This window comes from Ambystoma mexicanum, chromosome 10 (assembly GCF_040938575.1).
Source record: "Ambystoma mexicanum isolate Mex_15411 chromosome 10, UKY_AmexF1_1, whole genome shotgun sequence".
Classification (NCBI taxonomy): domain Eukaryota; kingdom Metazoa; phylum Chordata; class Amphibia; order Caudata; family Ambystomatidae; genus Ambystoma; species Ambystoma mexicanum.
The window spans coordinates 586,076,455-586,101,422 of record NC_090932.1 but is presented as its reverse complement, the minus strand read 5'-3'; positions in this window follow the sequence as shown (position 1 = coordinate 586,101,422).

Here is a 24,968-nt window from a genome sequence, read left to right as displayed (position 1 = left end):
CATTGAGATATCACATCTCATGCTATAGGAAGGGTCTCAGGATTGGAATGGGAAGGAGTTGTATATGACATCTCATGCCGTAGGAAGGGTCTCAGGTTTGGTATAAGCATTGAGATATCACATCTCATGCTATAGGAAGGGTCTCAGGATTGGAATGGGAAGGAGTTGGATATCACATCTCATGCTATAGGAAGGGTCTCAGGTTTGGTATAAGCATTGAGATATCACATCTCATGCTATAGGAAGGGTCTCAGGATTGGAATGGGAAGGAGTTGTATATGACATCTCATGCCGTAGGAAGGGTCTCAGGTTTGGTATAAGCATTGAGATATCACATCTCTGCTATCGGAAGGGTCTCAGGATTGGAATGGGAAGGAGTTGGATATCCCATCTCATGTTATAGGAAGAGTCTCAGGTTTGGTATTAGAAGCATTGAGATATCACATCTCATGCTATAGGAAGTGTCTCAGGATTGGAATGGGAAGGACTTGGATATCACATCTCATGCTATAGGGAGGCTCTCAAGTTTGATATTAGAAGCATTGAGATATCACATCTCATGCTATAGGAAGGGTCTCAGGATTGGAATGGGAAGGAGTTGGATATCACATCTCATGCTATTGGAAGGGTCTCAGGTTTGGTATAAGCAGTGAGATATCACATCTCATGCTATAGGAAGTGTCTCAGGATTGGAATGGGAAGGAGTTGGATATCACATCTCATGTTATAGGAAGGATCTCAGGTTTGGTATAAGAATTGAGATATCACATCTCTGCTATCGGAAGGGTCTCAGGATTGGAATGGGAAGGAGTTGGATATTCCAATCTCATGTTATAGGAAGGGTCTCAGGTTTGGTATTAGAAGCATTGAGATATCACATCTCATGCTATAGGAAGGGTCTCAGGATTGGAATGGGAAGGACTTGGATATCACATCTCATGCTATAGGGAGGGTCTCAAGTTTGATATTAGAAGCATTGAGATATTACATCTCATGATATCGGAAGGGTCTCAGGATTGGAATGGGAAGGAGTTGGATATCACATCTCATGATAAAGGAAGGGTCTAAGGTTTGGAAGGGGAAGGATTTGGATATCACATCTCATGTTATAGGACGGGTCTCAGGTTTGGTATTAGAAGCATTGAGATATCAAGTCTCATGGTATAGAAAGGGGATCAGAATTGGAATGGGAAGGAGTTGGATGTCACAACTCAAGCTATAGGAAGGGTCTCAGGATTGGAATGGGAAGGACTTGGATATCACATCTCATGCTATAGGGAGGGTCTCAAGTTTGATATTAGAAGCATTGAGATATCACATCTCATGATATCGGAAGGGTCTCAGGATTGGAATGGGAAGGAGTTGGATATCACATCTCATGATAAAGGAAGGGTCTAAGGTTTGGAAGGGGAAGGATTTGGATATCACATCTCATGTTATAGGACGGGTCTCAGGTTTGGTATTAGAAGCATTGAGATATCAAGTCTCATGGTATAGGAAGGGGCTCAGAATTGGAATGGGAAGGAGTTGGATATCAAGTCTCATGGTATAGGAAGGGGCTCAGAATTGGAATGGGAAGGAGTTGGATATCACATCTCATGCTAAAGGGAGGGTCTCAGGTTTGGAAGGGGAAGGATTTGGATATCACATCTCATGTTATAGGAAGGATCTCAGGTTTGGTATTAGAAGCATTGAGATATCACATCTCATGCTATCGGAAGTATCTCAGGTTTGGTATTAGAGGCATTGAGATATCACATCTCATGCTATCTATCATAAGGGTCTCAGGATTGGAATGGGAAGGAGTTGGATATCACATCTCATGCTAAAGGGAGGGTCTCAGGTTTGGAAGGGGAAGGATTTGGATATCACATCACATTTTATAAGAAGGATCTCAGGTTTGGTATTAGAAGCATTGAGATATCACATCTCATGCTATCGGAAGGGTCTCAGGATTGGAATGGGAAGGAGTCGGATATCACATCTCATGCTATAGGAAGGCCCTCAGGTTTGGAAGGGGAAAGAGTTGGATATCACATTTCATGTTAGAGGTAGGATCTCAGGTTTGGTATTAGAGGCATTGAGATATCACATGTCATGCTATCAGAAGGGTCTCAGGATTGGAATGGGAAGGAGTTGGATATCACATCTCATGCTAAAGGGAGGGTCTCAGGTTTGGAAGGGGAAGGATTTGGATATCACGTCTCATGTTATAGGAAGGATCTCAGGTTTGGTATTAGAAGCATTGAGATATCACATCTCATGCTATCGGAAGGATCTCAGGTTTGGTATTAGAGGCATTGAGATATCACATCTCATGCTAAAGGGAGGGTCTCAGGTTTGGAAGGGGAAGGATTTGGATATCACATCTCTTGTTATAGGAAGGATCACAGGTTTGGTATTAGAAGCATTGAGATATCACATCTCATGCTATCGGAAGGGTCTCAGGATTGGAATGGGAAGGAGTTGGATAACACATCTCATGCTAAAGGGAGGGTCTCAGGTTTGGAAGGGGAAGGATTTGGATATCACATCTCATGTTACAGGAAGGATCTCAGGTTTGGTATTAGAAGCATTGAGATATCACATCTCATGCTATCGGAAGTATCTCAGGTTTGGTATTAGAGGCATTGAGATATCACATCTCATGCTATCTATCATAAGGGTCTCAGGATTGGAATGGGAAGGAGTTGGATATCACATCTCATGCTAAAGGGAGGGTCTCAGGTTTGGAAGGGGAAGGATTTGGATATCACATCACATGTTATAAGAAGGATCTCAGGTTTGGTATTAGAAGCATTGGGATATCACATCTCATGCTATCGGAAGGGTCTCAGGATTGGAATGGGAAGGAGTCGGATATCACATCTCATGCTATAGGAAGGCTCTCAGGTTTGGAAGGGGAAAGAGTTGGATATCACATTTCATGTTAGAGGTAGGATCTCAGGTTTGGTATTAGAGGCATTGAGATATCACATCTCATGCTATCAGAAGGGTCTCAGGATTAGAATGGGAAGGAGTTGGATATCACATCTCATGCTAAAGGGAGGGTCTCAGGTTTGGAAGGGGAAGGATTTGGATATCACGTCTCATGTTATAGGAAGGATCTCAGGTTTGGTATTAGAAGCATTGAGATATCACATCTCATGCTATCGGAAGGATCTCAGGTTTGGTATTAGAGGCATTGAGATATCACATCTCATGCTAAAGGGAGGGTCTCAGGTTTGTAAGGGGAAGGATTTGGATATCACATCTCTTGTTATAGGAAGGATCACAGGTTTGGTATTAGAAGCATTGAGATATCACATCTCATGCTATCGGAAGGGTCTCAGGATTGGAATGGGACGGAGTTGGATATCACATCTCATGCTAAAGGGAGGGTCTCAGGTTTGGAAGGGGAAGGGTGTGGATATCACATTTCATGTTAGAGGTAGGATCTCAGGTTTGGTATTGGAGGCATTGAGATATCACATCTCATGCTATCAGAAGGGTCCCAGGATGGGAATGGGAAGGAGTTGGATATCACATCTCATGCTAAAGGGAGGGTCTCAGGTTTGGAAGGGGTAGGATTTGGATATCACATCTCATGTTATCGGAAGGATTTCAGGTTTGGTATTAGAAGCATTGAGATATCACATCTCATGCTATAGGAAGGGTCTCAGGTTTGGTATTAGAAGCATTGAGATATCAAGTCTCATGGTATAGGAAGGGTCTCAGAATTGGAATGGGAAGGAGTTGGATATCTCAAGCTATAGGAAGGGTCTCAGGTTTGGAATGGGAAGGGGTTTGATATCACAACTCATGCCATAGTATGGGTCTCAGGTTTGGTAGAAACATTGGGATATCACATCTCATGCTATCGGAAGGGTATCAGGATTTGATTTGGAAGGAGTTGGATATCCCATCTCATGCTATAGGAAGGGTCTCAGGTTGGAATGGGAAGGAGTTGGATATCACATCTCATGTTATAGGAAGGGTCCCCGGATTGGAATGGGAAGGACTTGGATATCATATCTCATGCTATAGGAAGGCTCTCAGGTTTGGAAGGGGAAGGAGTTGGATATCACATTTCATGTTAGAGGAAGGATCTCAGGTTTGGTATTAGAGGCATTGAGATATCACCTCTTGTTATATGAAGGGTCTCACGTTTGGTACAAGCATTGAGATATCACATCTCATGCTATAGGAAGGGTCTCAGGATTGGAATGGGAAGGAGTTGTATATCACATCTCAAGCTATAGGAAGGGTCTCACGTTTGGTATAAGCATTGAGATATCACATCTCATGCTATAGGAAGGGTCTCAGGATTGGAATGGGAAGGTGTTGGATATCACATCTCATGTTATAGGAAAGATCTCAGGTTTGGTATTAGAAGCATTGCGACATCACATCTCATGTTATAGGAAGGGTCTCAGGATTGGAATGGGAAGAAGTTGGCTATCACATCTCATGCTATAGGAAGGGTCTCAGGTTTGGTATAAGCATTAAGATATCACATCTCATGCTATAGGAAGGGTCTCAGGATTGGAATGGGAAGGAGTTGAATATGACATCTCATGCCATAGGAAGGGTCTCAGGTTTGGAATAAGCATTGAGATATCACATCTCATGCTATAGGAAGGGTCTCAGGATTGGAATGGGACGGACTTGGATATCACATCTCATGCTATAGGGAGGGTCTCAGGTTTGGAAGGGGAAGGAGTTGGATATCACATTTCATGTTAGAGGTAGGATCTCAGGTTTGGTATTAGAGGCATTGAGGTATCACATCTCATGCTATCAGAAGGGTCTCAGGATTGGAATGGGAAGGAGTTGGATATCACATCTCATGCTAAAGGGAGGGTCTCAGGTTTGGAAGGGGAAGGATTTGGATATCACATCGCGTGTTATAGGAAGGATCTCAGGTTTGGTATTAGAATCATTGAGATATCACATCTCATGCTATCGGAAGTATCTCAGGTTTGGTATTAGAGGCATTGAGATATCACATCTCATGCTATCATAAGGGTCTCAGGATTGGAATGGGAAGGAGTTGGATATCACTTCTCATGCTAAAGGGAGGGTCTCAGGTTTGGAAGGGGAAGGATTTGGATATCACATCACATGTTATAAGAAGGATCTCAGGTTTGGTATTAGAAGCATTGAGCTATCACATCTCATGCTATCGGAAGGGTCTCAGGATTGGAATGGGAAGGAGTTGGATATCACATCTCATGCTATAGGAAGGGTCTCAGGTTTGGAACGGGAAGGAGTTGGATATCACATCTCATGTTATAGGAAGAGTCTCAGGTTTGGTATAAGCATTGAGATATCACATCTCTGCAATCGGAAGTGTCTCAGGATTGGGATGGGAAGGAGTTGGATATCACATCTCATGCTATAGGAAGGGTCTCAGGTTTGGAACGGGAAGGAGTTGGATATCCCATCTCATGTTATAGGACGGGTCTCAGGTTTGGTATTAGAAGCATTGAGATATCACATCGCATGCTGTAGGAGGGTCTCAGGATTGGAATGGGAAGGAGTTGGATATTACATCTCATGCTATAGGAAGGTTCTCAGGTTTGGTATAAGCATTGAGGTATCACATCTCTGCTATCGAAAGTGTCTCAGGATTCGAATGGGAAGGAGTTGGATACCCATCTCATTTTATATGACGGGTCTCAGGTTTGTTATTAGAATCATTGAGATATCATATTGCATGCTGTAGGAAGGGTCTAAGGATTGGAATGGGAAGGACTTGAATATCACATCTCATGCTATAGGTAGGCTCTCAGGTTTGGAAAGGGAAGGAGTTGGATATCACATTTCATGTTAGAGGAAGGATCTCAGGTTTGGTATTAGAGGCATTGAGATATCACATCTCATGCTATAGGAAGGGTCTCAGGATTGGAATGGGAAGGAGTTGGATATCACATCTCATGCTATAGGAAGGTTCTCAGGTTTGGTATAAGCATTGAGATGTCACATCTCATGCTATAGGAAGGGCCTCAGGATTGGAATGGGAAGGAGTTGGATATCACATCTCATGTTATAGGAAGGATCTCAGGTTTGGTATTAGAAGCATTGAGATATCACATCTCATGCTATAGGAAGGGTCTCAGGATTGGAATGGGAAGGAGTTGTATATGACATCTCATGCCATAGGAAGGGTCTCAGGTTTGGTATAAGCATTGAGATATCACATCTCTGCTATCGGAAGGGTCTCAGGATTGGAATGGGAAGGAGTTGGATATCCCATCTCATGTTATAGGAAGAGTCTTAGGTTTGGTATTAGAAGCATTGAGATATCACATCTGATGCTATAGGAAGTGTCTCAGGATTGGAATGGGAAGGAGTTTGATATCACATCTCATGCCATGTATGGGTCTCAGGTTTTGTAGAAGCATTGGGATATCACATCTCATGCTATCGGAAGGGTATCAGGATTGGATTTGGAAGGAGTTGGATATCCCATGTCATGCTATAGGAAGGGTCTCAGGTTGGAATGGGAAGGAGTTGGATATCACATCTCATGTTATAGGAAGGGTCTCAGGATTGGAATGGGAAGGACTTGGATATCACATTTCATGCTATAGGAAGGCTCTCAGGTTTGGAAGGGGAAGGAGTTGGATATCACATTTCATGTTAGAGGTAGGATCTCAGGTTTGGTATTAGAGGCATTGAGATATCACATCTCATGCTATCAGAAGGGTCTCAGGATTGGAATGTGTTAGGAAAGATTTCGTAATTGTAGGTAATTTTCCTTCCATGTGGCAACCCCTAAACTTTTTGCTGTTGTTTTTCACCTTGTTCTTGACTTTGCCAGAGAAGTGCAGCCTTCTGCCGCACTCCTCTTTGCTTTCGCTCCTTTCTTACGGGGAAACTGACATGCCCTTAAGACAGTCAGTACCGGGGAACGCTGTTTCCCGTAGTTTCTTTTACCATGTTGCGGCTTTAGTGCAACATGACACAAGAGGGCACTGTAAGCTAAGTTACAGCTCTCTTGGGTCTCTAGCCTTCTACAGGCCCTAGATACTCATTTAGGATGGTATTTGATCGGTGCAAGTCATTCAGGGACTGGAATGGTGGCAGCGATCGTTTTGTGTATTTGAGCTCCTTTTGGCGTTCTAAGTGCGTTTTTCGCGCTGAACCCAAAATGGTGGCCTGGCTCCCAAAATGGCCAGACCACGAGGCTCCTTTGTCTTGTCCACTGACCGTCTTGCTCCCTTCACCTTCCCCAGGTCGAGCCGACCCGGGGCCTTCCTTATTTGGGCATGTACTTTCCCGCGAAACACGGATGCTTTTGCGGGCTTCTACATGTCGTATGTGTGCCTCCAGGGTGTGGGCTGGGATGTCTGGTCCCAATACACATCCTGGGTGCCAGAGAGTCTAGGGTGGTGTGAATGCCTGGGACCACCGTGGTCCGTGATTGGTCCACGAATGGTGTGCGTGTTTGATGTGCGGATCTCCCATTGGGTCCCCTCCGTTTTGGCGCGAAGGGAACCGTGGATAAGAGGGGGCTGGAAACACCACTACCATGTCGATCTCCTGAGTTCTCACGAACGAAGGAATACAGGAGCCAAGTATCCTGCAACCAAGAGGCTGGACCGAGGAATCGCTGGTGACCCGCTGAAGGACTCCTCCTTTGCACTGCTGTCGTCCTGTGAAACCCTTTCCTCCTTTGATCGAACCAGAAGGCCTGTACTGGTGCTTCGACCTTTGGAATAGCAGGAACAGCTATTCTCGGCAACTTCATCATCTCCTGCCAGTAAGCCTTCGGAAGCGTCTCTGGGCCATCCAGTTGACTGACCAGCTTACACGGGAGTCCTGCTCTGTAACCGCCGCCAGGTTGTGTAGTATCTCGAGTCCTTGTCACTCTCCCACGCTTCGTACACTTGGCGTTCCCAGGTCGGAAGGGAGGAGTGTACATTTGGCTCAGATACACACGGCCGCTCCGTTGTCCTGCTGCGGCAACAAACTGTGCAGGTTTCTTCGATTGGGACGTCTTTTTGCTCTACACGACGACGAGGCATTCCCGGCTCTTCTGAACCTGCCAGCTGCTGAAACTGACGTGGAGAAGCCTGGGTCTGCTTGCATCGGGGACCGGTGAGTAGCATAGCTAGGATCTGGTCGCCCTCCTGCAGTAGCCCATTGCTTTTCCCCGCTGTGTAAAACAGCACCCTTTTGTCCGTACTCGCGCTCTGCTTCTGCCCACTGTGGAGGCTGCGCTTGAGTCACGGAACCTGTTCTTCTTCTTTAGTGCACTAATCTGAACTGCCTGACTTCCTTCGAAGAGCTTCCCCTTTTGCCCGTTGGCACCAGCGCGTGCAGGTACTTTGAGCACAAGGCTCCACTCTTCGCAGGGCTCGGACTTCCATCTAGTTAGGTGCCGCTGAAGGCGAACTGAGTCTAAAGCATTATCGCACTGCCTGTTTTCCTTCCCTTTCAGGTGGACTACACATTTCGTGCGTATAACGCTTGCGACTGTCGTATTTGTATATATATTGTCTTGATATGGTATGTGTTGGTTTAATATTGTGATATTGTGATTTTCTCGCTACGGTCAATGTTTTAAAGGCCTTAAAATAAACGTGTATATATTTTTGATATAACACCTGTTTGGAGTAGTTTGTAAGTGTTCTGGTTTTGTGTGCTCATTGCGGGCTTTCAGTCACCCTCACCCCTCTTGAGACCTAGTCTTGACCGCCGCGATCGCTACCTTGATTGGTCTGGCTTGTCCAGAGGTTACCCTGTTCCAAGTAATTAGGTTGGCCTTCTGAACTTCTGCGCCACCAGGACAGAGTTCAGAAATCCGTCTTAACAAATTGGTGTACAGCGGTGGGATACGACTGAAGGTATCCAGTGTTGCGCACGAACTAAGGCATTTCAGGTTATTCCAACCAGGACACGTAGTGAATTGTTGTAGTATAACTTTAAAAAAGCCATAGTCCTATCTAACAGTATGGAAACAAATACCTTGTTAACTTTAAATGCTTCCAAATCAGAAACATTGAAGAAGATGTGTGCGGAGAGAGGTGTTTCCTCTCAAGGCACGAAATTGGAAATGATCCAAAGAATCGTGGCGTGGCAGGAAGCGCAGCTTGACGCTATAACTTCTGAGGACAGTGCGGAAGGTGGTGGGGCTGCTCTCACTGGTAGAACTGACGGTTCTGCCGCTGCACTGATCCATCGCGACCACGAGGACAGGGAGGACGAGATGTCTAATGTTTCCTCTGCCAGTGCTGATGGGGAGGCTATGCTTGAATTCAAGAAGCAAGAGCTGCGGTTTAGGCAGCAGGAGCTTGAATTCAGCATAGCCAAACTAAAAATCGAACAGGCAGAAAAACAAAAAGACAGGGATCACCAGTTGGAACTGGCCAAGCTTCAGGTTGCAAATGGGTCCAAGGGTCCTGGACATGGGTCTGGGGCCTCCTCTCATCCACGGTTTCCGAAAGATCTGCTCAGTGTGTATGAAGAAAGGAATGACATTATGGACTGGCTGAATGCGTTTGAGTATGCATGCGAAGTTCAACAAGTTGACAATGCTGATAAGATTGCCTGGTTACTCAGCAGACTGCCCCATTCTGGCTGTAGTGCCATTATGGAAATGTCGAAGGCTGAGCGAGCTGATTTCGCAATGTTAAAGCAAACTCTCATTTTAAAGTTTGGGAAGACTCCGGCCCAATATTTGAAACGTTTCAGAGAGTATAAGAAAAAGGAAGGTGGTACTTGGGTATCTTATGTCACTGAATCCTTGAAAAACTTAACTGGCTGGGTCGAAGGTTATAAGGTTTCTACCTTCGAAGGCATGATAAATCTTGTCATGCTGGAACACATTTTTGCTTCTTCTTCCCCGGAGCTTAAGCAGCATTTGGCCGATTCAAAGGAGATAGATCCTAAGAAGCTGGCCATTGCAGCCGACTTATGGGTGTCACATCGAGTGTCCCATAAGGACAAAACTCATCCTGGTAAGCAGGAGGAAGGGAAAAAGTCCAAAGATATGGAGGGTGGAGAATCTGCTAAATCTTCTTCCCATAAGGGCCACAAAAAGAAAAACAAGGGTAAGGCACAAGAGAACTCACAGGGTAGTGGAGGTCAGCCTCCGAAACAGAACTCTGGTTACAATAAGCCTCCCTATGTAAACAGACCCAAGGGATCTTGTTTTGCTTGTGGAGCAACTGACCATGTGAAGGGGGATCCCCGTTGTAAGGTTAGACCTTTGGGGGTCCACTCCGCTAATCTGGCCTTCTCCTCCTACGAGGAAGAAGAGATTACAGGAGCATCCTTCTCCTCAGACTCATTTCCCAGCGGGATAGAGGCTGAGGTAGTTTTAGTGTCCCTGGGTTCCTGGGAGCCTAAAGTCGCAGAGGCTTATGCTAGGATTCCGGATAATACCAAGCACTACTTTAAAGACAGTATGCTGATCAATGGAGTAGATACTCCAGCTCTTAGGGATAGTGGGTGCAGTCGCACTGTAGTGGATTCTACCTTGGTAGACTCAGAGGAAGTTGCCAGAGCTACTCTGATGCCCACTAAGTTGGCTGACGGCCCCCTCCGTATGTTTCCAGTAATACCTGTAAATCTTACTTTAAATGGTACAGCAGTCAGGATTCCAGTGAGCATTCAGAGAAACGTCCCGGGAAAGGTCTTGTTAGGTAATGATCTCAGAGCTTTAGGGCTCGTAGGAGACACTGCCGAAAGACCCTACACACGGTCTCAAGCACGGGCAGCATTGGCCAAGTCCAATACGCCGCCCCAGCCGAAGGGGAAACCCAAGGCGAAAGGAGTCAACAAGTCACGATGGGGGAAAGAGAATATTCCCCCGAGCTCGCCTACCACTGCGGTGGAGGAAGTTGGTCAATCGCCCGGGCCTGACGAGGAAGTGGCGATGCCTGAAGTATTCGACCCCAACGATCATCCTGAACTAAAAGACTTGTTAGTTGAAGGAGGTCCTGATAGGGACGAATTCAGTAAAGGCCAACGAGAGTGCCCATCTCTGGAAGCCCTAAGGAGACAGGCCTGCTCCCAGCTTGAGGGTGAACCTCCTGGGACGCATAGGATTTATTGGGAAGGTGGACTCCTGTATAGTGAGCCCACAGAGTCTACAGAAGGAGACCATAGGAGGTTGGTGGTTCCCCTTGCTGTTAGGCCCTTCCTCCTGCAATTGGCGGATGAAGTTCCCCTTGCTGGTCACCTTGGTATGAAGAGGACCAAGCAAAGGTTATCCATGCACTTCTACTGGCCCAAGATGGGGGTGCAAGTAGAAAGTCACTGCAGGAGTTGTGCCTCCTGCCAGTTGTCTGGTAAGGTTGGCGCGACAATCCAAGCTCCGTTGGTACCGCTCCCAGTTGTGGGGGTACCATTTGAAAGGGTAGGGATCGACATCGTTGGTCCCCTTGACCCGCAAACATCCTCGGGCAATAGGTTTATCCTGGTGCTGGTCGACCATGCAACCAGGTATCCTGAGGCCATCCCATTGAAAACTGTAACTGCCAAGTCAGTTGCAAAAGCTTTACTCGGCATATTTACTAGGGTTGGCTTCCCTAAAGAAGTTGTGTCAGATCGTGGCAGCAACTTTATGTCGAAGTATATGCAGGCTATGTGGAAAGAATGTGGGGTCACCTACAAGTTCTCTTCTGCAAACCACCCCCAGACCAATGGTCTGGTGGAACGCTTCAACAGAACGTTAAAGAGCATGATTGGGGCTCTGGAGGAGCCCCAGAGAAGAAAATGGGATCTTCTTTTACCATGCTTACTGTTTGCCTACCGAGAGGTACCACAGGAGGGTGTTGGCTTCAGCCCCTTCGAACTTCTGTTCGGTCATCCCGTACGGGGACCCTTAGCCATCGTCAAAGAGGGATGGGAGATGCCCACTCCCCCTGTTACTACCAACGTAGTTGATTATGTGCTAGGGCTCAGAAAACGGATGGTACTTCTGATGGGCTTGGCTAGTGATAAATTGAAGGCAGGGCAAGCGCTGGTGAAACATTGGTACGACCAGAAAGCTTCCCTCATCAACTTTACACCTGGTCAGCAAGTCCTGATCATGAATCCAATAAGGCCTCGCGCTTTACAGGACAAATGGTCAGGCCCTTACACAGAGGTGGAGCCCCTGGGTGAGGTTAACTATTTAGTGGACCTTGGAAGGCCTGGACAGGCTCCAAAAGTGTTTCACGTGAATAGGCTGAAGGCTTTCGTCCCAAGAGTCGAAATCGCAGCACTGCTACTGGCTTCAGACGTTGAGGAAGAGGAGTCTGAACCTCTCCCCGACCTGTTCCAAAGCGGTCCTTCAGATAGCTCCTTTGAGGGTGTCCGAGTGGCCCCTCACCTGACTTCTGATCAGCAGGCTGAGGTGAAAAGTTTGCTTAGGCAGTTTTTCCCCCTGTTTTCACAGTCCCCTGGTTTGACACCTTGGTGCAAACATAACATTGACACAGGAGACAGTGTACCTACCAAAAGTAGGGGATACAGGATGTCAGACAAAGTACGGTCTTATATTAAGACCGAGGTCAATAAGATGTTAGACCTTGGGGTGATTGAACCCTCTAGTAGTCCTTGGTCCAGCCCTGTGGTTTTGGTTCCAAAGGCAGGCACTTCTGAATTGAGGTTCTGCGTGGATTACAGGGCTCTGAATGCTGTCACCAAGACAGATGCACACCCCTTGCCTCGAACAGATGAGCTGGTGGATACTTTGGGTGCCTCCAAGTACCTCAGCACGTTTGACCTCACTGCTGGCTATTGGCAAATAGCTTTAGCAGAACATGCCAAGGAGAAGACAGCATTTTCTACTCCAGACGGCCTTTACCAATTCCGGGTAATGCCGTTCGGGTTGAAGAATGCACCTGCCACTTTCCAGAGGCTTGTGAATCATGTGTTGAATGGGTTGGACGAATTCTGTCTTGCATATCTGGACGATATAGCAGTTTTCAGTGCCACCTGGGAAGACCATGTGAAACACCTCGGGATTGTGCTCCAGGCTCTTCAGAAAGCCCACTTTACCATAAAGGCTAGTAAATGCCAGATTGGACAAGGCTCAGTGGTTTACCTTGGACATGAAGTAGGTGGAGGGAGGATACAGCCTCTACCCAGTAAAGTACAAGCAGTACAAGACTGGCCTACCGCCACTACGCAAACCCAAGTGAGAGCCTTCTTAGGACTCACGGGGTATTACCGCAATTTTGTGGCAGACTATGGCACCATAGCTGCCCCTCTGACTGCCCTCACAACTCCGAAGAAACCCAAGAAGGTAACTTGGACCGACGAGTGTGAGAAGGCTTTCAATGGCTTAAAAGACTCCTTGTGCCAGGCCCCTGTCCTCAGGGCCCCTGATTATCAAAGACCTTTTATCGTGCAGACGGACGCCTCTGACACTGGGATAGGAGCTGTACTATCACAAGTAGATGAGAAGGGTAAGGAACACCCTATCGGTTTTATTAGTCGCCAGCTTAAGGACAGAGAGCTCAGATGGTCCACTGTAGAGAAAGAATGTTTCTCTGTTGTGTGGGCCCTAAGGAAGCTGAGGCCCTACCTCTATTGGACCCACTTCACTGTGCAAACTGACCATAAGCCGTCAAAGTGGCTAATGAACATGAAGGGGGAGAATCCAAAGTTGCTTAGGTGGTCCATAAGTCTACAAGGCTTCGACTTCACTATTGAGCATAGGCCAGGTGTCCAGCATAGCAATGCTGATGGGTTGTCCAGAATGTTTAACCGACCTGAACAAGAGACTCATCCAGGGGCGGATTAGTTCCCCCTGTCCATAGTCTGGGAGGGGCGAGTGTTAGGAAAGATTTCGTAATTGTAGGTAATTTTCCTTCCATGTGGCAACCCCTAAACTTTTTGCTGTTGTTTTTCACCTTGTTCTTGACTTTGCCAGAGAAGTGCAGCCTTCTGCCGCACTCCTCTGGGCTTTCGCTCCTTTCTTACGGGGAAACTGACATGCCCTTAAGACAGTCAGTACCGGGGAACGCTGTTTCCCGTAGTTTCTTTTACCATGTTGCGGCTTTAGTGCAACATGACACAAGAGGGCACTGTAAGCTAAGTTACAGCTCTCTTGGGTCTCTAGCCTTCTACAGGCCCTAGATACTCGTTTAGGATGGTATTTATCGGTGCAAGTCATTCAGGGACTGGAATGGTGGCAGCGATCGTTTTGTGTATTTTGAGCTCCTTTTGGCGTTCTAAGCGCGTTTTTCGCGCTGAACCCAAAATGGTGGCCTGGCTCCCAAAATGGCCAGACCACGAGGCTCCTTTGTCTTGTCCACTGACCGTCTTGCTCCCTTCACCTTCCCCAGGTCGAGCCGACCCGGGGCCTTCCTTATTTTGGCATGTACTTTCCCGCGAAACACGGATGCTTTCGCGGGCTTCTACATGTCGTATGTGTGCCTCCAGGGTGTGGGCTGGGATGTCTGGTCCCAATACACATCCTGGGTGCCAGAGAGTCTAGGGTGGTGTGAATGCCTGGGACCACCGTGGTCCGTGATTGGTCCACGAATGGTGTGCGTGTTTGATGTGCGGATCTCCCATTGGGTCCCCTCCGTTTTGGCGCGAAGGGAACCGTGGATAAGAGGGGGCTGGAAACACCACTACCATGTCGATCTCCTGAGTTCTCACGAACGAAGGAATACAGGAGCCAAGTATCCTGCAACCAAGAGGCTGGACCGAGGAATCGCTGGTGACCCGCTGAAGGACTCCTCCTTTGCACTGCTGTCGTCCTGTGAAACCCTTTCCTCCTTTGATCGAACCAGAAGGCCTGTACTGGTGCTTCGACCTTTGGAATAGCAGGAACAGCTATTCTCGGCAACTTCATCATCTCCTGCCAGTAAGCCTTCGGAAGCGTCTCTGGGCCATCCAGTTGACTGACCAGCTTACACGGGAGTCCTGCTCTGTAACCGCCGCCAGGTTGTGTAGTATCTCGAGTCCTTGTCACTCTCCCACGCTTCGTACACTTGGCGTTCCCAGGTCGGAAGGGAGGAGTGTACATTTGGCTCAGATACACACGGCCGCTCCGTTGTCCTGCTGCGGCAACAAACTGTGCAGGTTTCTTCGATTGGGACGTCTTTTTGCTCTACACGACGACGAGGCATTCCCGGCTCTTCTGAACCTGCCAGCTGCTGAAACTGACGTGGAGAAGCCTGGGTCTGCTTGCATCGGGGACCGGTGAGTAGCATAGCTAGGATCTGGTTGCCCTCCTGCAGTAGCCCATTGCTTTTCCCCGCTGTGTAAAACGGCACCCTTTTGTCCGTACTCGCGCTCTGCTTCTGCCCACTGTGGAGGCTGCGCTTGAGTCGCGGAACCTGTTCTTCTTCTTTAGTGCACTAATCTGAACTGCCTGACTTCCTTCGAAGAGCTTCCCCTTTTGCCCGTTGGCACCAGCGCGTGCAGGTACTTTGAGCACAAGGCTCCACTCTTCGCAGGGCTCTGACTTCCATCTAGTTAGGTGCCGCTGAAGGCGAACTGAGTCTAAAGCATTATCGCACTGCCTGTTTTCCTTCCCTTTCAGTTGGACTACACATTTCGTGCGTATAACGCTTGCGACTGTCGTATTTGTATATATATTGTCTTGATATGGTATGTGTTGGTTTAATATTGTGATATTGTGATTTTCTCGCTACGGTCATTGTTTTAAAGGCCTTAAAATAAACGTGTATATATTTTTATATAACACCTGTTTGGAGTAGTTTGTAAGTGTTCTGGTTTTGTGTGCTCATTGCGGGCTTTCAGTCACCCTCACCCCTCTTGAGACCTAGTCTTGACCGCCGCGATCGCTACCTTGATTGGTCTGGCTCGTCCAGAGGTTAACCTGTTCCAAGTAATTAGGTTGGCCTTCTGAACTTCTGCGCCACCAGGACAGAGTTCAGAAATCCGTCTTAACAGAATAGGAAGGAGTTGGATATCACATCTCATGCTAAAGGGAGGGTCTCAGGTTTGGAAGGGGAAGGATTTGGATATCACATCTCATGTTATAGGAAGGATCTCAGGTTTGGTATTAGAAGCATTGAGATATCACATCTCATGCTATCGGAAGGATCTCAGGTTTGGTATTAGAGGCATTGAGATATCACATCTCATGCTATCAGAAGGGTCTCAGGATTGGAATGGGAAGGTGTCGGATATCACATCTCATGCTAAAGGGAGGGTCTCAGGTTTGGAAGTGGAAGGATTTGGATATCACATCTCATGTTATAGGAAGGATCTCAGGTTTGGTATTAGAAGCATTGAGATATCACTTCTCATGCTATAGGAAGGGTCTCAGGATTGGAATGGGAAGGAGTTGGATATCACATCTCAAGCTATAGAAAGGGTCTCAGGATTGGAATGGGAAGGAGTTGGATATCACCTCTCAAGCTATAGTAAGGGTCTCAGGATTGGAATGGGAAGGAGTTGGATATCACATCTCATGCTATAGGAAGCGTCTCAGGTTTGGTATTAGCATTGAGATATCCCATCTCATGCTATAGGAAGGGTCTCAGGTTTGGAATTGGAAGGAGTTGTATATGACATCTCATGCCATAGGAAGGGTCTCAGGTTTGGTATAAGCATTGAGATATCACATCTCTGCTATCGGAAGGGTCTCAGTATTGGAATGGGAAGGAGTTGGATATCCCATCTCGTTATAGGAAGGGTCTCAGGTTTGGTATTAGAAGCATTGAGATATCACATCTCATGGTATAGGACGGGTCTCAGAATTGGAATGGGAAGGAGTTGGATATCACATCTCAAGCTATAGGAAGGGTCTCAGGATTGGAATGGGAAGGACTTGGATATCACATCTCATGTTATAGGAAGGGTCTCAGGTTTGGCATTAGAAGCATTGAGATATCACATCTCATGCTATAGGAAGGGTCTCAGGATTGGAATGGGAAGGACTTGGATAACACATCTCATGTTATAGGAAGGGTCTCAGGTTTGGTATTAGAAGCATTGAGATATCACATGTCATGCTATAGGAAGGGTCTCAGAATTGGAATGGGAAGGAGTTGGATATCACATCTCAAGCTATAGGAAGGGTCTCAGGATTGGAATGGGAAGGAGTTTGATATCACATCTCATGCGATGTATGGGTCTCAGGTTTTGTAGAAGCATTGGGATATCACATCTCATGCTATCGGAAGGGTATCAGGATTGGATTTGGAAGGAGTTGGATATCCCATCTCATGCTATAGGAAGGGTCTCAGGTTGGAATGGGAAGGAGTTGGATATCACATCTCATGTTATAGGAAGGGTCTCAGGATTGGAATGGGAAGGACTTGGATATCACATCTCATGCTATAGGAAGGCTCTCAAGTTTGGAAGGGGAAGGAGTTGGATATCACATTACATGTTAGAGGTAGGATCTCAGGTTTGGTATTAGAGGCATTGAGATATCACATCTCATGCTATCAGAAGGATCTCAGGATCGGAATGGGAAGGAGTTGGATATCACATCTCATGCTAAAGGGAGGGTCTCAGGTTTGGAAGGGGAAGGATTTGGATATCACATCTCATGTTATAGGAAGGATCTCAGGTTTGGTATTAGACGCATTGAGATATCACATCTCATGCTATCGGAAGGATCTCAGGTTTGGTATTAGAGGCATTGAGATATCACATCTCATGCTATCAGAAGGGTCTCAGGATTGGAATGGGAAGGAGTCGGATATCACATCTCATGCTAAAGGGAGGGTCTCAGGTTTACTATTAGAAGCATTGAGATATCACATCTCATGTTATAGGAAGGAACTCAGGTTTGGTATTAGAACCATTGAGATATCACATCTCATGCTATCAGAAGGGTCTCAGGATTGGAATGGGAAGGAGTCGGATATCACATCTCATGCTAAAGGGAGGGTCTCAGGTTTTGAAGGGGAAGGATTTGGATATCACATCTCATGTTATAGGAAGGATCTCAGGTTTGGTATTAGAAGCATTGAGATATCACATCTCATGCTATCGGAAGGATCTCAGGTTTGGTATTAGAGGCATTGAGATATCACATCGCATGCTATCAGAAGGGTCTCGGGATTGGAATAGGAAGGAGTTGGATATCACATCTCATGCTAAAGGGAGGGTCTCGGGTTTGGAAGGGGAAGGATTTGGATATCACCTCTCATGTTATAGGAAGGATCTCAGGTTTGGTATTAGCATTGAGATATCCCATCTGATGCTATAGGAAGGGTCTCAGGTTTGGAATCGGAAGGAGTTGTATATGACATCTCATGCCATAGGAAGGGTCTCAGGTTTGGTATAAGCATTGAGATATCACATCTCTGCTATCGGAAGGGTCTCAGGATTGGAATGGGAAGGAGTTGGATATCCCATCTCGTTATAGGAAGGATCTCAGGTTTGGTATTAGAAGCATTGAGATATCACATCTCATGGTATAGGACGGGTCTCAGAATTGGAATGGGAAGGAGTTGGATATCACATCTCAAGCTATAGGAAGGGTCTCCGGATTGGAATGGGAAGGACTTGGATATCACATCTCATGTTATAGGAAGGGTCTCAGGTTTGGTATTAGAAGCATTGAGATATCACATCTCATGCTATAGGAAGGGTCTCAGGATTGGAATGGGAAGGACTTGGATATCACATCTCATGTTATAGGAAGGGTCTCAGGTTTGGTATTAGAAGCATTGAGATATCACATCTCATGCTATAGGAAGGGTCTCTGTATTGGAATGGGAAGGACTTGGATATCACATCTCATGATAAAGGAAGGGTCTAAGGTTTGGAAGGGGAAGGATTTGGATATCACATCTCATGTTATAGGACCGGTCTCAGGTTTGGTATTGGAAGCATTGAGATATCAAGTCTCATGGTATAGGACGGGTCTCAGAATTGGAATGGGAAGGAGTTGGATATCACATCTCAAGCTATAGGAAGGGTCTCAGGATTGGAATGGGAAGGAGTTTGATATCACATCTCATGCCATGTATGGGTCTCAGGTTTTGTAGAAGCATTGGGATATCACATCTAATGCTATTGGAAGGGTATCAGGATTGGATCTGGAAGGAGTTGGATATCCCATCTCATGCTATAGGAAGGGTCTCAGGTTGGAATGGGAAGGAGTTGGATATCACATCTCATGTTATAGGAAGGGTCTCAGGATTGGAATGGGAAGGACTTGGATATCACATCTCATGCTATAGGAAGGCTCTCAGGTTTGGAAGGGGAAGGAGTTGGATATCACATTTCATGTTAGAGGAAGGATCTCAGGTTTGGTATTAGAGGCATTGAGATATCACATCTCATGCTATCAGAAGGGTCTCAGGATTGGAATGGGAAGGAGTCGGATATCACATCTCATGCTAAATGGAGGGTCTCAGGTTTGGAAGTGGAAGGATTTGGATATCACATCTCATGTTATAGGAAGGATCTCAGGTTTGGTATTAGAAGCATTGAGATATCACATCTCATGCTATAGGAAGGGTCTCAGGATTGGAATGGGAAGGAGTTGGGTATCACATCTCAAGCTATAGGAAGGGTCTCAGGATTGGAATGGGAAGGAGTTGGATATCACATCTCAAGCTATAGGAAGGGTCTCAGGATTGGAATGGGAAGGAGTTGGATATCACATCTCATGCTATAGGAAGGGTCTCAGGTTTGGTATAAGCATTGAGATATCCCATCTCATGCTATAGGAAGGGTCTCAGGTTTGGAATCGGAAGGAGTTGTATATGACATCTCATGCCATAGGAAGGGTCTCAGGTTTGGTATAAGCATTGAGATATCACATCTCTGCTATCGGAAGGGTCTCAGGATTGGAATGGGAAGGAGTTGGATATCCCATCTCGTTATAGGAAGGGTCTCAGGTTTGGTATTAGAAGCATTGAGATATCACATCTCATGGTATAGGACGGGTCTCAGAATTGGAATGGGAAGGAGTTGGATATCACATCTCAAGCTATAGGAAGGGTCTCAGGTTTGGTATTAAAAGCATTGAGATATCACATCTCATGCTATGGGAAGGGACTCAGAATTGGAATGGGAAGGAGTTGGATATCACATCTCAAGCTATAGGAAGGGTCTCAGGATTGGAATGGGAAGGAGTTTGATATCACATCTCATGCCATGTATGGGTCTCAGGTTTTGTAGAAGCATTGGGATATCACATCTCATGCTATCGGAAGGGTATCAGGATTGGATTTGGAAGAAGTTAGATATCCCATCTCATGCTATAGGAAGGGTCTCAGGTTGGAATGGGAAGGAGTTGGATGTCACATCTCATGTTATAGGAAGGGTCTCAGGATTGGAATGGGAAGGACTTGGATATCACATCTCATGCTATAGGAAGGCTCTCAGGTTTGGAAGGTGAAGGAGTTGGATATCACATTACATGTTAGAGGTAGGATCTCAGGTTTGGTATTAGAGGCATTGAGATATCACATCTCATGCTATCAGTAGGATCTCAGGATCGGAATGGGAAGGAGTTGGATATCACATCTCATGCTAAAGGGAGGGTCTCAGGTTTGGAAGGGGAAGGATTTGGATATCACATCTCATGTTATAGGAAGGATCTCAGGTTTGGTATTAGACGCATTGAGATATAACATCTCATGCTATCGGAAGGATCTCAGGTTTGGTATTAGAGGCATTGAGATATCACATCTCATGATATCAGAAGGGTCTCAGGATTGGAATGGGAAGGAGTCGGATATCACATCTCATGCTAAAGGGAGGGTCTCAGGTTGGGTATTAGAAGCATTGAGATATCACATCTCATGTTATAGGAAGGATCTCAGGTTTGGTATTAGAGGCATTGAGATATCACATCTCATGCTATCAGAAGGGTCTCAGGATTGGAATGGGAAGGAGTCGGATATCACATCTCATGCTAAAGGGAGGGTCTCAGGTTTGGAAGGGGAAGGATTTGGATATCACATCTCATGTTATAGGAAGGATCTCAGGTTTGGTATTAGAAGCATTGAGATATCACATCTCATGCTATCGGAAGGATCTCAGGTTTGGTATTAGAGGCATTGAGATATCACATCTCATGCTATCAGAAAGGTCTCGGGATTGGAATGGTAAGGAGTTGGATATCACATCTCATGCTAAAGGGAGGGTCTCGGGTTTGGAAGGGGAAGGATTTGGATATCACATCTCATGTTACAGGAAGGATCTCAGGTTTGGTATTAGCATTGAGATATCCCATCTGATGCTATAGGAAGGGTCTCAGGTTTGGAATCGTAAGGAGTTGTATATGACATCTCATGCCATAGGAAGGGTCTCAGGTTTGGTATAAGCATTGAGATATCACATCTCTGCTATCGGAAGGGTCTCAGGATTGGATTGGGAAGGAGTTGGATATCCCATCTCGTTATAGGAAGGGTCTCAGGTTTGGTATTAGAAGCATTGAGATATCACATCTCATGCTATCGGAAGGATCTCAGGTTTGGTATTAGAGGCATTGAGATATCACATCTCTTGCTATCAGAAGGGTCTCGGGATTGGAATGGGAAGGAGTTGGATATCACATCTCATGCCATAGGAAGGGTCTCAGGTTTGGTATAAGCATTGAGATATCACATCTCTGCTATCGGAAGGGTCTCAGGATTGAAATGGGAAGGAGTTGGATATCCCATCTCGTTATAGGAAGGATCTCAGGTTTGGTATTAGAAGCATTGAGATATCACATCTCATGGTATAGGAAGGGTCTCAGGATTGGAATGGGAAGGACTTGGATATCACATCTCATGTTATAGGAAGGGTCTCAGGTTTGGTATTAGAAGCATTGAGATATCACATCTCATGCTATAGGAAGGGTCTCAGGATTGGAATGGGAAGGACTTGGATATCACATCTCATGTTATAGGAAGGGTCTCAGGTTTGGTATTAGAAGCATTGAGATATCACATCTCATGCTATAGGAAGGGTCTCTGGATTGGAATGGGAAGGACTTGGATATCACATCTCATGATAAAGGAAGGGTCTAAGGTTTGGAAGGGAAAGGATTTGGATATCACATCTCATGTTATAGGACCGGTCTCAGGTTTGGTATTAGAAGCATTGAGATATCAAGTCTCATGGTATAGGACGGGTCTCAGAATTGGAATGGGAAGGAGTTGGATATCACATCTCAAGCTATAGGAAGGGTCTCAGGATTGGAATGGGAAGGAGTTTGATATCACATCTCATGCCATGTATGGGTCTCAGGTTTTGTAGAAGCATTGGTATATCACATCTCATGCTATCGGAAGGGTATCAGGATTGGATCTGGAAGGAGTTGGATATCCCATCTCATGCTAAAGGAAGGGTCTCAGGTTGGAATGGGAAGGAGTTGGATATCACATCTCATGTTATAGGAAGGGTCTCAGGATTGGAATGGGAAGGACTTGGATATCACATCTCATGCTATAGGAAGGCTCTCAGGTTTGGAAGGGGAAGGAGTTGGATATCACATTTCATGTTAGAGGAAGGATCTCAGGTTTGGTATTAGAGGCATTGAGATATCACATCTCATGCTATCAGAAGGGTCTCAGGATTGGAATGGGAAGGAGTTGGATATCACATCTCATGCTAAAGGGAGGGTCTCAGGTTTGGAAGGGGAAGGATTTGGAGATCACATCTCATGTTATAGGAAGGATCTCAGGTTTGGTATTAGAAGCTTTGAGATATCACATCTCATGCTATCGGAAGGATCTCAGGTTTGGTATTAGAGGCATTGAGATATCACATCTCATGCTATCAGAAGGGTCTCAGGATTGGAATGGGAAGGAGTCGGATATCACATCTCATGCTAAATGGAGGGTCTCAGGTTTGGAAGTGGAAGGATTTGGATATCACATCTCATGTTATAGGAAGGATCTCAGGTTTGGTATTAGAAGCATTGAGATATCACATCTCATGCTATAGGAAGGGTCTCAGGATTGGAATGGGAAGGAGTTGGATATCACATCTCGAGCTATAGGAAGGGTCTCAGGATTGGAATGGGAAGGAGTTGGATATCACATCTCAAGCTATAGGAAGGGTCTCAGGATTGGAATGGGAAGGAGTTGGATATCACATCTCATGCTATAGGAAGGGTCTCAGGTTTGGTATAAGCATTGAGATATCCCATCTCATGCTATAGGAAGGGTCTCCGTTTTGAAATCGGAAGGAGTTGTATATGACATCTCATGCCATAGGAAGGGTCTCAGGTTTGGTATAAGCATTGAGATATCACATCTCTGCTATCGGAAGGGTCTCAGGATTGGAATGGGAAGGAGTTGGATATCCCATCTCGTTATAGGAAGGGTCTCAGGTTTGGTATTAGAAGCATTGAGATATCACATCTCATGGTATAGGACGGGTTTCAGAATTGGAATGGGAAGGAGTTGGATATCACATCTCAAGCTATAGGCAGGGTCTCAGGATTGGAATGGGGAGGACTTGGATATCACATCTCATATAATAGGAAGGGTCTCAGGTTTGGTATTAGAAGCATTGAGATATCACATCTCATGCTATAGGAAGGGTCTCAGGATTGGAATGGGAAGGACTTGGATATCACATCTCATGTTATAGGAAGGGTCTCAGGTTTGGTATTAGAAGCACTGAGATATCACATCTCATGCTATGGGAAGGGTCTCAGAATTGGAATGGGAAGGAGTTGGATATCACATCTCAAGCTATAGGAAGGGTCTCAGGATTGGAATGGGAAGGAGTTTGATATCACATCTCATGCCATGTATGGGTCTCAGGTTTTGTAGAAGCATTGGGATATCACATCTTATGCTATCGGAAGGGTATCAGGATTGGATTTGGAAGAAGTTGGATATCCCATCTCATGCTATAGGAATGGTCTCAGGTTGGAATGGGAAGGAGTTGGATATCACATCTCATGTTATAGGAAGGGTCTCAGGATTGGAATGGGAAGGACTTGGATATCACATCTCATGCTATAGGAAGGCTCTCAGGTTTGGAAGGGGAAGGAGTTGGATATCACATTACATGTTAGAGGTAGGATCTCAGGTTTGGTATTAGAGGCATTGAGATATCACATCTCATGCTATCAGAAGGATCTCAGGATCGGAATGGGAAGGAGTTGGATATCACATCTCATGCTAAAGGGAGGGTCTCAGGTTTGGAAGGGGAAGGATTTGGATATCACGTCTCATGTTATAGGAAGGATCTCAGGTTTGGTATTAGACGCATTGAGATATAACATCTCATGCTATCGGAAGGATCTCAGGTTTGGTATTAGAGGCATTGAGATATCACATCTCATGATATCAGAAGGGTCTCAGGATTGGAATGGGAAGGAGTCGCATATCACATCTCATGCTAAAGGGAGGGTCTCAGGTTGGGTATTAGAAGCATTGAGATATCACATCTCATGTTATAGGAAGGATCTCAGGTTTGGTATTAGAGGCATTGAGATATCACATCTCATGCTATCAGAAGGGTCTCGGGATTGGAATGGGAAGGAGTTGGATATCACATCTCATGCTAAAGGGAGGGTCTCAGGTTTGGAAGGGGAAGGATTTGGATATCACATCTCATGTTATAGGAAGGATCTCAGGTTTGGTATTAGAAGCATTGAGATATCACGTCTCATGCTATCGGAAGGATCTCAGGTTTGGTATTAGAGGCATTGAGATATCACATCTCATGCTATCAGAAGGGTCTCGGGATTGGAATGGGAAGGAGTTGGATATCACATCTCATGCTAAAGGGAGGGGCTCGGGTTTGGAAGGGGAAGGATTTGGATATCACATCTCATGTTACAGGAAGGATCTCAGGTTTGGTATTAGCATTGAGATATCCCATCTGATGCTATAGGAAGGGTCTCAGGTTTGGAATCGGAAGGAGTTGTATATGACATCTCATGCCATAGGAAGGGTCTCAGGTTTGGTATAAGCATTGAGATATCGCATCTCTGCTATCGGAAGGGTCTCAGGTTTGGAATGGGAAGGAGTTGGATATCCCATCTCGTTATAGGAAGGGTCTCAGGTTTGGTATTAGAAGCATTGAGATATCACATCTCATGCTATAGGAAGGGTCTCAGGATTGGAATGGGAAGGACTTGG